This window comes from Xenopus tropicalis, chromosome 2, assembly GCF_000004195.4.
Source record: "Xenopus tropicalis strain Nigerian chromosome 2, UCB_Xtro_10.0, whole genome shotgun sequence".
NCBI classification, from domain to species: Eukaryota; Metazoa; Chordata; class Amphibia; order Anura; family Pipidae; genus Xenopus; species Xenopus tropicalis.
This window is the reverse complement of record NC_030678.2, coordinates 114,964,429-114,977,653: the sequence shown is the minus strand read 5'-3', so window position 1 is coordinate 114,977,653 and position 13,225 is coordinate 114,964,429. Positions and strand designations below refer to the sequence as shown.

The 13,225-nt window shown below is 41.5% G+C and overlaps 1 protein-coding gene across 4 annotated transcripts in view; it reads right to left on the bottom strand.

Moving 5' to 3' along the window:
• jade3 (jade family PHD finger 3) overlaps positions 1-9,624 on the bottom strand; it is a 28,951-nt gene extending 19,327 nt beyond the window's left edge. For 2 of the 4 annotated variants that reach the window (XM_018091343.2, XM_012957273.3), the window contains exon 1: positions 9,196-9,624. The gene's annotated coding sequence lies outside the window, so the exon portion shown is untranslated. The remainder of the gene's footprint in view (positions 1-9,195) is intronic. The other 2 variants (XM_018091344.2, NM_001079025.1) reach the window with 2 other exon arrangements.
• Positions 9,625-13,225: the final 3,601 nt, after the last annotated feature.

The following is a 13,225-nucleotide window of genomic DNA, read 5'->3' as shown; positions in this document are numbered from 1 at the left end:
AAGCTACACCACAAAAAAAACAAAACAAAAAAAAGACACTTAAAATAGACTGAAACAGCATAGCAACCTTTTATGAAACTCTAGCTTTAGGTTTTGAAGCAGTTCCCTTTTCTCTACTGTTAAAATGCGAAACCATTGAAATAACGGAAAGCAAACTTGTACTGAATAATAACATTCTTCTCAAATTATACAGACATTGTACAATGTGATGAAATTCTGATCATCAAAATCTATTTATTCATTGAAGTAAAGTAGCAACTCCTATATCGGACAATGTTTGATCCCTGCACTGGTTTATGATGAAAGGATGTCTGGCCTGAACTTATGGATATATTTTGCAGTCCTGCTCACCAGTTGCTTGCACTATAGCTCAGTGTATGGTTTATGCAGTGCCTGGGAATGACATTTAGTTCTCTTTGATGCTTTTATTTCAAAGCACCGAAAGCCAAAATTCAGTTTTAAAAAAATCTTAGGAAAAAAATGAAATATATCTTTGCAGGAGTATTAAGTCCTCACATTTTACAAATGTATATTGGTGGATCATAATACACATTTCCTAAAAATGATTGCTCTTAGGTAGCAGAGTCTTAAATAAGCACCTGTCAGTCAACTGTGGACCATTATTATGCTAAATCTTGAGCCTCAGCATTGCCAAAAGCAATTTAACATCACCTATGAAGATCATCAGGATTGTCTGAAACCAGAAATTTAAGGCTGGAATGAAAAGGGCTAACCTAAGCACACTTAAGCAAGGCAGGGGTAAACATAAGTTGTTCTTAGTAAACCACTTCTCATTAAGGTTGGTGGCACACAGGGAGATTAGTTGCCTGCGACAAATCTTCGCTGCTGTGGGCAACTAATCTCCCTGAAGTGCCTTCCCACTGGCAAGAATGTGAATCGCCGGTGAGATTTCACTTCGGTTTTCTGAATTCGCCCAAAGTTTCCTTGTGAGGCAACTTCAGGCAGCTTCGGAAATCTGAAGCAACGCATGTGCCATCCCACCAGGATTCATAGTCTTGCTTCGGTTTTCCAAAGTCACACGAAGTTGTCTGCAGGAGGAAAACCAAAGCGATGTTTAGGCCTTTCCTTGTGCGATTCCCTTTGTTGCTGGTGGAAGGGCGTTTTGGAGAGAATAGTTGCCCACGATATCACTGATCTAACGCAGGCAACTAATCTCTCCGTGGGACATTACCCTAACAGCTCAGCAGAACACAGATTCCCTAAGCCAGTGCTGTCCAACTGGCGGCCCGCGACCCCCCTCTGTGTGGCCCCCCACCTGTCTGGCTGCTTTGATGGCTTACTCTTGTGTAAGCTTTAAATGGTATCAGTACTGTAATTAACTGCCCCCCCCCCTGCATGGTTCTCACCACAGATTCAGGCTGTAATCACACCTTTTAATCTCTGCATTGTTTACCCCCTGCAGTGTTCACACCTCAGGCTCAGGCTGTAATCACCCCCATTGTTCCCCTGTTCACACCTCAGGAGCAGTAGAAACCCACAAATAATCCCTGCACACTACAAAAAGAACATATACTGAGGTGGTACTGCAATTAAAAAGTTTTTTAACATATAGTTATTGTGCAGACTATAGGAGCAGTGCCAGCATTGTGTCACTGTAGGCTGCCTGTGTGTGCCATACACACAGGCAGCATAGGGCAAGCAGAGTATGGCACACACAGGCAGGGTAGGGCAGGCAGAGTATGGCACACAGGCCAAGTTTGGCACAAACCAGCCAAGAATGGCACACACAGTGAAAGTATGGCACACGCAGGCAGGGTAGGGAAGGCAGAGTATGGCACACACAGGCAGGGTAGGGAAGGCAGAGTATGGCACACACAGGCAGAGTATGGCACACACAGGCCAAGTATGGCACAAACCAGCCAAGAATGGTGCACACAGTAAAAGTATGGCCCGCAGGCAGGGTAGGACAGACAGAGTATGGCACACACAGGCAGGGTAGGGAAGGCAGAGAATGGCACACACAAAGGCAGGGTAGGGCAGGCAGAGTATGGCACACACAGGCAGGGTAGGGAAGGCAGAGTATGGCACACACAAAGGCAGGGTAGGGTAGGGCAGGCAGAATATGGCACACAGGCAGGGTAGGGCAGGCAGAGTATGGCAGGTTTTTGCTGTACTACAACCATTAATATGGGTATGGTCATGTGATAACATGGGTGTGGTTTCAAGTGGGTGCGGTTTCAAAAAGGGGAGTGGTCAAAACTTCCATTATCGGCCCTCCACCACGTAGGTCGGAAAAATTCCGGCCCTCGGTACAGAAGTTGGACAGCACTGCCCTAAGCTATTAGGCGGCTACTGAAATAGTGCGCGCTTTCTATATATCAACACAGCAGAATAGGTGGCTTATACCAGGTTATTATTTATCTTCTGCACTTTTCTAGTTTGGAATTCAAAATGATACTTAGTTGCTATCTCCCTGACAGATAATTAGGAGAGAGCACCTAAAAAAAAAAAAGATTAGCCATTAAAGAATGAGAATGAAATCTAGCTTCGCAATCTATTTTTTTTCTTGTTGCTGGGTGACCCTAGAAACCAGATGGTATTTATTAAAGAATATTTAAACCCCATTTAACCTACTGAAAGAAATTGCAAACATAAGTAACTTCCTAATATCCACAAATTCCCCCTGGTTTAAAGTTATAAAAAAAAGTATCTGCCTCTCTCAAATCTCTGCCATGGAGATTCAGATTTGTGCTTTGGAGATAGTAGTCAGCACAACACCTTGTTTCCATCGGCACACCCAGGTACAAACAATGCGGAACAGCACCTCTTGTATTTTCAATTAAAATGCCCTTATTGCAAATTTTTGGGGCATACAGCAACGTTTCAGGCCATGTGTGGCCTTTTATCAAGCTAATTGACAAGATTGAGATTTGTGCAGCAATGTAGCAGAAGTAAGCTGATTAAAAGACCTAAAATAGTCATGCAAGACTAACTTCTGCTACAATGTTTCAATACCTAGAACCAGCAAAGAAGAAAGGGGCAATAAATATACTGTTTTCAGTGGCAATCACATTTACAGGTATTTTAAAAGAAATTACATTTGTAACTGGGCAGATATTGCAAAGTTGCTTAGAATTACATTTTCTTTCATTAAAAAAAATATTTTGTGAGCTTTTATTTCCTTACGTTTCACTATAGAGAAAGATAAAAAAAATAAGCCTACAGCATGAAAAAACAAATGTCATTAATTTTATGAATTACTATTAATTAATAAATATTAGCGAAAATAACAACCTGGTAAGGACGTTCTTAGGACGTTCAAAATCATACCATGCCATGATGAGCAGCATGCTAACAAAAAAGTCAATGCATTTTATTTAGGAGTAAAAGATACATTTGTTTTGCCCTTTTTTCAGTGCAGCTGGTACTGCAGTGCAAAGCAAATAGCAGCCATTCACCATGTGCTACAGTTACAAACACAGAAAAAGGAATCACTGTTCAGACATCCAGGCAATTGCAATGATCTGTGAAAACGTTCTGACTTCCCCTTCGGTTTTATCTACAGTATCTCTATTTTGGTTAAATGTTTTGGAAGAGTGGGTGGCAAACTAGAACTATTTTTCCCATCTGTAGCAAGGCACCAAATGGAAAGGGCACTAATCTTACAGTTTATTATGAGTGTTCAGATCCAGCTGCGGTCAATCCACAGCAATGTAAAAACACATTTCTAAGTCAAATTAGAAATAAAGTAGCATTGGTTTAACAAATTGATTTACAATGTACTTGTAATGTATTTACAAATGTACGACAGAATGCTCCTCAAGGTAGACACACTTATTAATAGAGATACACTCTTCGTGGATACATAGCCTTAATCCTTCCAACGTTTTATGCATGAAAAACACAGGCCTGCCAGTGGACCTAGCTACACACATGACTCGTGCATATGTTGCTATGCTATAAATCTCTGTGACTGATGAATGTCAGAGAAGTTGCAAACGAATAAAAAGGTAGCTATATAATCTATACAATTAAAAAAAATGTCTAAGCTACCAACTGATGTCTATGGGACATCCATTTTATTTGACCCACCGATTACCCTGATATGTAACAATAATCAACACCAAAACTAACTGCTATAACAATTAATTGCAGAACTTTGTAGCTGACTTTGGTTACAAATTTAGCTTATTTTTCAATGTTAGTGGAATAGTCTTGTAATACTGGAAGTTTTGTAAGCCTTAGAGTTTAAAAAAAATGGCTGCAACACATCAGAAATGTCAGCTTCAAGCTGAAGAGCAATTACATTATGTTACATTTTCGAACAGTGAACAACCTCTCAGTCAGTTTTGTTTAACTTTTAGGCCCACTGTGAAGTACTCACTGCCTCTCCCAAAACACGATCACTCCCACTGCCTAAAAGTCAGCAGGTCAATTATACCTACTGCTGAATGCAGTGCTGTGGAGCTGGTAGCAACTTTGTTTAGCCACAATACTACCTTTCCATTCCTCCTGGAACCTTTATCAAGGACCCAGGAGGGGCCGATATTGATGTGACCTGGTATGCTCATCCTTTTTATAGATATTTACATTAGCACCCACTTATTGCACTGGTTCAGAGTGGAGACACACAATTTGACTATATATATATATATATATATATATATGTCTGTTGACTCAAAATTATTAAAAAATTAAAACTTATTTAGAAAGAATATGTATGAGAAATGCTCTGCCTGTGTCAGCCCTAGCTTATCTCCACCCATAAATGTTTACTTTGGTGTTCCTGAAAAGGGGTTGGGCTATCACCACCAGCATCTGCTATAGGCAGCCCATATTCCATACATGCACAAAATGTCACAAAAATGAATATCAGAAATGGGTGAAGTGAATGGAGCACAGAATTGTCTGCTCCCCATTCCAGTAATCATTCCACTCTAACAGCATGGCCACACTGCTGCCATCCAGCCACTTAGCTGCAACTCTGATCCTTAGCATTTACACTGCTGTAAGGTGTAAAGTAAGAAAAGCTTGTAAGCAGCAGGTTAGGCAACCTTGCAAGATGCAGCTCTAGCACAGCAAATGATCAGTCTATAATGATATAAAAGGTACGATAAACCAATTAATGGTATAGTTACTCAGATGTGGATATAGAGAGAATACATAAGGGAATAATTAAAGGTGCTGTTTCACAAATACAGAGGGCTGGTGACAGCATGATGCAACTGTCAGCAAAATCAAAAAACAAAATCCAACTTTAATCAAGGTGGTGTACTTGATATCTAGCTAAAGGCTTTGAGTTTGACACTGGTTAGCATTTAAGGCCAATTTGGGTCCATCAGACAGATTCAACAGCTTATCTGCCTGTGTATGTGCCAATGTGCCAAAATCACTGTGCATATGTGCCAAAAATCGCCCCCAGTGTTGATTGGGTACATTTGATTTTTTTTTTTTTCGAGGATTGCATCAGCTCATTGATGCAGCCCTTGCTCCAGTTTTTCATATCCCCCTCATTGTAATGTGATCGTTGGCCCTTGGGCAAAACAAACAGATTAGCACGATATCGCCCACACAAGTTGGTCATATCGGGAGAAAGATTCATTGATTTGGCAACCTTGCCAAATGACCAAATCTTACCGTGTATGGACACCATTACCTTTAACCTAAAAGACGTGAATGTAGGGTTTGGCACATGTGCCGAGGAAGTAAAAAAAAAAATGGTTCTTCTGTCAATGGACTATTAAAACAAATGTTTGCCAGCTCACTGCGACTACAATTTGTATTTATTACACTGACAGATATAGGCTTATAAGCTTTTACATGTGCATTTATTTGGGAGACTAACTTGGGACCCCTGTTATATTTAAAATTGTCCATTGGGTGCACACCATTTGCAGCAACAAAACCTGGGTGCTAGTACAAAAAAAAATGCACTGGAACAAGGACAGCACTCCAGATGAAGGTTTCTGTGTGAGACCGAAATGTTGAGTAATAAACCTTTCTATTTTTGCATTTATATTTTGCTCACAATTCTTTAAATCCTAGGAGTGCTGTCCTTGTTCCAGTATATATAATTTATTATATATATATATATATTATATATATATATATATATATATATATATATATATATATATATACACAGTCCACAGATTTTCAGCACACCAAACCCATAACGTAAATTACCTGGGTGCTACCTCCATGTATCCAATTATCCAGAAGTCCAAAAATTGGGTGCACACCAGGATATTCTTTTAAAAATAAAAACATTACTTTTATTTATTCATACTGATAAAACAGGCCAACGTTTCGGTCTCCTCCTAAGACCTTAATCATGAAATAGTAACTCATATGGCGAGTATAACAACTTCATCAGTACACCACCTCACCTTTGATCTAAAAAGCATAAAAAAGAGCAAAAAAAAAAAGCAGTATTCATAAAAAAAGAGCATTAAAAAAGAGGGCTGAATGAATACTGCTCTTTTTTATGCTTTTTAGATCAAAGGTGAGGTGGTGTACTGATGAAGTTGTTACACTTGCCATATGAGTTACTACTTCATGATTAAATAGCTTGTATCTTTTTTGTTTCTTTCTGTATTTTTGTTTCATTTTCTGTATTTGCTCTGAGACATGCACTTTCTCTGTCAGTAGAATAGTATGAACGTTTTTAACTTGCTGTATTTCTTGCACTGCACGCTTCCTGATGTACAACAATGGTTATGATATGTTTCCACCTACATACAGAGTTCATTCTCCTGTCATGTGATCGGGGTGGGATAATATATATATATATATATATATATATATATATATATAGAAACGAGTTGCTGGAAAGCTGCACACCATAAGAACAAGATAATACCTGGGTGCTCGTGCAGGAGGTATAGATACTCAGGGTGGGATTGACAGCACACGCAGGGTTTTCATATGAAAAATCACAAAGGTGTAGATGAATAAATGTGAGGCTTTATTCAGTCCTGATAGGACAATAGGACTGAATAAAGCCTCACATTTATTCATCTACACCAGTGCTGTCCAACTGGCGGCCCCCCACCTGTCTGGCTGCTTTGATGGCTTACTCTTGTGTAAGCTTTAAATGGTATCAGTACTGTGATTAACTGCCCCCCCTGCATGTTTCTCACCTCAGATTCAGGCTGTAATCAGGCTGTATTGTTTAAATATGTAATCCCCTGTGTTGTTCACACCTTTTAATCTCTGCATTGTCACCCCCTGCAGGTGTTCACACCTCAGGCCTCAGGCTGTACTCACCCCCATTGTTCCCCTGTCACATGGATTACCTTAGAGGCAGGAGGAGGGCAGTAGAAACCCCAAATCAACCCTGCACACTCACAAAACGGAACATAATACTGTGGTGGTACTAGGCATTAAAATGTTTTAATATATAGTTATTGGTGGCAGAACTGTAGGAGCAGTGGCCAGCATTCACTGTATGCTGCCTGTGTGTCCCATACACACAGGCAGCATAGGGCAGGCAGAGTATGGCACACACAGGCAGGGTAGGGCAGGCAGAGTTTGGCACACACAGGCAGGGTAGAGCAGGCAGAGTATGGTACACACAGGCAGGGTAGGGCAGGCAGAGTATGGCACACACAGGCAGGGTAGAGCAGGCAGAGTATGGTACACACAGGCAGGGTAGGGCAGGCAGAGTATGGCACACACAGGCAGCATAGGGCAGGCAGAGTGTGGCACACACAGGCAGGGTAGGGCAGGCAGAGTATGGCACACACAGGCAGGGTAGAGCAGGAAGAGTATGGTACACACAGGCAGGGTAGGGCAGGCAGATTATGGCACACACAGGCAGCATAGGGCAGGCAGAGTGTGGCACACACAGGCAGGGTAGGGCAGGCAGAGTATGGTACACACAGGCAGGGTAGGGCAGGCAGAGTATGGCACAAACAGGCCAAGTAAGGCACATACCAGCCAAGAATGGCACACACAGTCAAAGTATGGCACACGCAGGCAGGGTAGGGAAGGCAGAGTATGGCACACACAGGCAGGGTAGGGCAGGCAGAGTATGGTACACACAGGCAGGGTAGGGCAGGCAGAGTATGGCACATACCAGCCAAGAATGGCACACACAGTCAAAGTATGGCACACGCAGGCAGGGTAGGGAAGGCAGAGTATGGCACACACAGGCAGGGTAGGGCAGGCAGTGTATGGCAGGTTTTTGCTGTACTACAACCATTAATATGGGTATGGTCATGTGATAACACGGGTGTGGTTTCAAGTGGGTGTGGTTTCAAAAAAGGGAGTGGTCAAAACTGGCTTCCATTATCGGCCCTCCACCACGTAGGTCAGAAAAATTCCGGCCCTCTGTACCACAGAAGTTGGACAGCACTGATCTACACCTTTGTGATTTTTCATATGAAAACCCTGCGTGTGCTGTCAATCCCACCCTGAGTATATATATATATATATATATATATATATATATATATATATATATATATATATATATATATATATATATATATTAGTGAGGGTCTGCACTACTCAGGACAAAATTATATTTGGAGGCTAAATGGGGGCATATATATATATATATATATATATATATATAGTGCGTGTGTGTGTGTATAGTTTATATACACATACATATATAATCTACATGAAATGTATGCATTTTTGGTAACAAAAACATAGGTACTCAATCAGGTACACTACAATTTTACTTATGTAGTATTTCTTCTCATCAATGATAAAAAAAAATGTAATTTAAATGAAGCAATATGGCTACTATTATTCTACAATCTTTCCCATACATCACATATTGTAAAGCAATTGGGGCTTCTCCAGTCTGTGACCCTGCAAGTGTTAAAGCTCAGTGCCACGACCCCAGCATGCCCTGTAACTCTTAATGAAGTAGATTTCCCAGCATGCCAAGGTAGTGGAGAAGGAGCGGCCCGGTTTAAAGTTCCCTCCTTGGCGGGCTGTCCTTACATGCACTGACGTGAGAGGAGCCCTGGGCTGGACACAGATATATCAGAGAGCTTTGCACATTGTTTCTCCCAGAGACATCTTCTGTGAGAAGCACCAGTGCAGCTCAGGTCATTCTCCCTTGCTAGGCCTGCAGAAGGTCACACACAATCATAAGCCGGGGGGGTGACAGACTCACACACTGTACATAACACCCTGATAACAGGCCTGTCCCTGTCTTTACTGGCATTGTGTGCAGCACTGTAGCATCCTTGGCCTGCATTGGGCACCACTCACCTTTCCCTTCCAGCTGCTGCAGATCGCTGCCTTTTTCTTTCACTGCCCGCTCAGATGGCAAGCATGGCTGGGTTGAACCCTAGCGGAGGGAGGGAGCCTGTCCACTGTGTCCGTTCAGCGCCTGTGCCTTTCCTCTGTGTCTGCAGACTCCCAGCAGGCGCGCACATCCACACATACAACGAGCCTATTGTATTGACACCGCTAGCTGGCTTCCCACGCTCCTCCTCTTCCCTTTCCTCCCTACCCTCCCCGCTTACTGCCTGCTTGGCTGCAGACAGCCCGGTGGGTTACTCACTCTAAGCGCCTTGGTCTTTCCCCTAGTTATGAGGGTTTCCCCTCTGAGTAGGAATGTTAGACTCTTCCCGCGGTGGAGGTGTGCGGGGGAAAATATTTTGCGTGGACTACGACTCACACCATGTCCCAATAGCCCGTAGTCTGTTGGTGGATTGTGGGAGTTGTATCCGTGGGTGTGTTTTGTATCTAAATCCAGATATGAGTTACTGACATCTTACCATACCGTCCCCTTGCTATATAGCAATTTTATCTGTGAGGTAATAATTAACTGCTTGGCCGTAATAATAAGAAAACTGCAATAAAGAATATATTGTTACAAGCCTTTGTCATTCTATTTAAATCTGTAAGGTAATAGTGAACTGCTGGCCTTTAATATTATTAGTAAAGGATAAATATGGATTATTGCATCCTTTATATCAGTACAGTACAGGTATAGGACCCGTTATCCAGAATACACAGGACCAAGGGTATTTCAGATAAGGGATATTTCCATAATTTGAATCTCCATACCTTAAGTATGTTTTTTTATGTCAAGTCCAATCATTGCCTGGTGTGCTGGTTTTTTTTTTTCTAAAAAATAAAATCCCAATCCCTTCATAACAGAGCACCAGGATGACAACTCTTTGTGAGGCTTTGTGTGTGCTGGTGAATTTTTTAATCACATTATTTAGGGTAATTTCCTACATAAACATACTATGCTACAAAATAAATTTTAGAGGAACAAGGTCAGTAAAACTCCTACCACTTCCATGCTATTGGTTATTGAACCTGCAGAAAACTGCACAAGTTGTAAAGTATGGATCTTAGGTTGGACTTTTTGTACCAACTTCCTTTGCTTTGCATAGTGAGTGGTGCACAGGTTTTCTGAAAAGCAAGGGGACTTTAAATCCCATAATTTCACTTTAAGGCTGATGGCAGACGAGGCGTAGGGCGGATATTTTCAGCAAGCGGAAAAGCACTTGCTGAAAATACTACCCTACGCCTCCTACATGTGCCTGCACCCGAATTAATGGAATACACTCGGGTGAAGGCACATGTAGCCGAAATACACATAAAAACGTGACTCTCGCTTGCCAAAAATATCCGCCCTACGCCTCATCTGCCATCAGCCTAATGCTGCAAAAAACGATAATCCCCTTGCAGTGCAAGTCAGCAGTCTCTCCTATGATTAGAGGAAGAATATCAAAAGTAAATGAAATTAACTGAATTAAGGAATTATCAGCAAAGTCTGAAAAGATGGAAAGGACAACTTTATATCCCTGTGGCCAGAGACAGATACAAGAGATCCTTTGCGCTCATCCATTTTCAATATATAGAATATAGAATGGTAAGAAGTTCTGTGCATTAAGCTACTAATAAATGCCCTCCTCTTTAAACAAAACAGGGATTTTTTGTCCATATATTCATTAAGAATTCTACTGCTTCATTATACATTTTACAAAGGGACTGAGTTTTACCTGCAACTTGTTTGCTTTCAAGGTTAGAACTCCCAAAAGGTTGCCCTTTTTATTGACCAGTACTGGGAATCAACTAACTGTAGCTGGGAAGGTTGTCCTGTGGCCAGAGATGCTTGTTTACTAGCACCTATACAGTCTAAATATTTGGAGCAATAAATCCAAACTTCGAGCACCCTGTTTTGACCTTAATAAATATCCTCAGTTATGACAGAACATGGATAAAGAACCAAAAACAGTGAAAAGGACACTTAGGGCCTTATCCTCTGCATTCCATACGGTTAACCATTCCATTTTAAAGCAAATCCTCTATTCCCTTGACATCAGGGATAAAGCTTTTTCCTACCTTTCTAACTGGCCTTTCTCTGTTGCTTGTGCTAATAAATCTTCTCCAGTTAAGCTTAATGTGGGGTTGCCTCACCGCTCTGCACTTGGCCCTCTGTTGTTTTCCCTGTACACTCTTTCGTTTGAAGACCCTATTTCATTATTTGTCTTTACTGTAGATATCACATATCTGCTGAGGACATCCAAATATATCTAGACCCCTTCATTAATCTTTGACAACCCAGACCCAAATCTTTAATTTCCTACTAGTGATTTCCTCCAGGATGAACCAACACCATCTCCTCTTTTTAATCATGTTTTTTTTCTGAGTTAAATATGGCAAATATGCAAACTGAATGTAGCCTACCTGTATACAATTGTTTTGCCAGCAGAAGTCAATTATGCAGGGTGATTAAATGTGCACTGCTAATTTAATTAACTGCTTTGCAAGTACCAAAAATAGAATGGCTTCCGTCTCCCTGTATGCCCTGTTTTACAAAACGTATGTTCGGCACAAGCCTTATTTAATGAACTCATGCTGAAAAAGACAGTATGACTGCCTCTTTAAGTGAGAGCCAAACCTACATTATTGGCAAATGATTTGGTTCCACTTAGCCCTTCTTACCTTAAATTATCTGGTTCTTTTATTTAATTGAAGAAGGAAACTTTTGCGATAGCATTGCAACTTCTATCATGGCACTGAATACAAATAGGAAGCAGACCACCCATATTCAGATAACCACCAATATTCTGATGCGTAAAAACAAGTTTATTTTTCTATACAGCAAACATTTTCTGTTGACTTGATGTGTGCACAATTAACACATTTTAAATGATCGTTCTATACCTGATACCATTCTGGGTAATATGCAGTTCTCTAGGTTGTGTGTGCATACAACCACCAGAATAGTGAAAACCTTTTGCCAGGTTCCCTATACTGTAGATAAGGTTACATACAGTGGCTTGCAAAAGTATTCGGCCCCCTTGGACTTTTCCACATTTTGTCACATTACAGCCACAAACATGAATCAATTTTATTGGAATTCCACGTGAAAGACCAATACAAAGTGGTGTACACGTGAGAAGTGGAACGAAAATCATACATGATTCCAAAATTTTTTACAAATAAATAACTGCAAAGTGGGGTGTGCGTAATTATTCAGCCCCCTTTGGTCTGAGTGCAGTCAGTTGCCCATAGACATTGCCTGACAGACAGTGCTAATGACTAAATAGAGTGCACCTGTGTGTAATCTAATGTCAGTACAAATACAGCTGCTCTGTGACGGCCTCAGAGGTTGTCTAAGAGAATATTGGGAGCAACAACACCATGAAGTCCAAAGAACACACCAGACAGGTCAGGGATAAAGTTATTGAGAAATTTAAAGCAGGCTTAGGCTACAAAAAGATTTCCAAAGCCTTGAACATCCCACGGAGCACTGTTCCACCGATCATTCAGAAATGGAAGGAGTATGGCACAACTGTAAACCTACCAAGACAAGGCCGTCCACCTAAACTCACAGGCCAAACAAGGAGAGTGCTGATCAGAAATGCAGCCAAGAGGCCCATGGTGACTCTGGACGAGCTGCAGAGATCTACAGCTCAGGTGGGGGAATCTGTCCATAGGACAAATTAGTCGTGCACTGCACAAAGTTGGCCTTTATGGAAGAGTGGCAAGAAGAAAGCCATTGTTAACAGAAAACCATAAGAAGTCCCGTTTGCAGTTTGCCACAAGCCATGTGGGGGACACAGCAAACATGTGGAAGAAGGTGCTCTGGTCAGATGAGACCAAAATGGAACTTTTTGGCCAAAATGCAAAACGCTATGTGTGGCGGAAAACTAACACTGCACATCACTCTGAACACACCATCCCCACTGTCAAATATGGTGGTGGCAGCATCATGCTCTGGGGGTGCTTCTCTTCAGCAGGGACAGGGAAGCTGGTCAGAGTTGATGGGAAG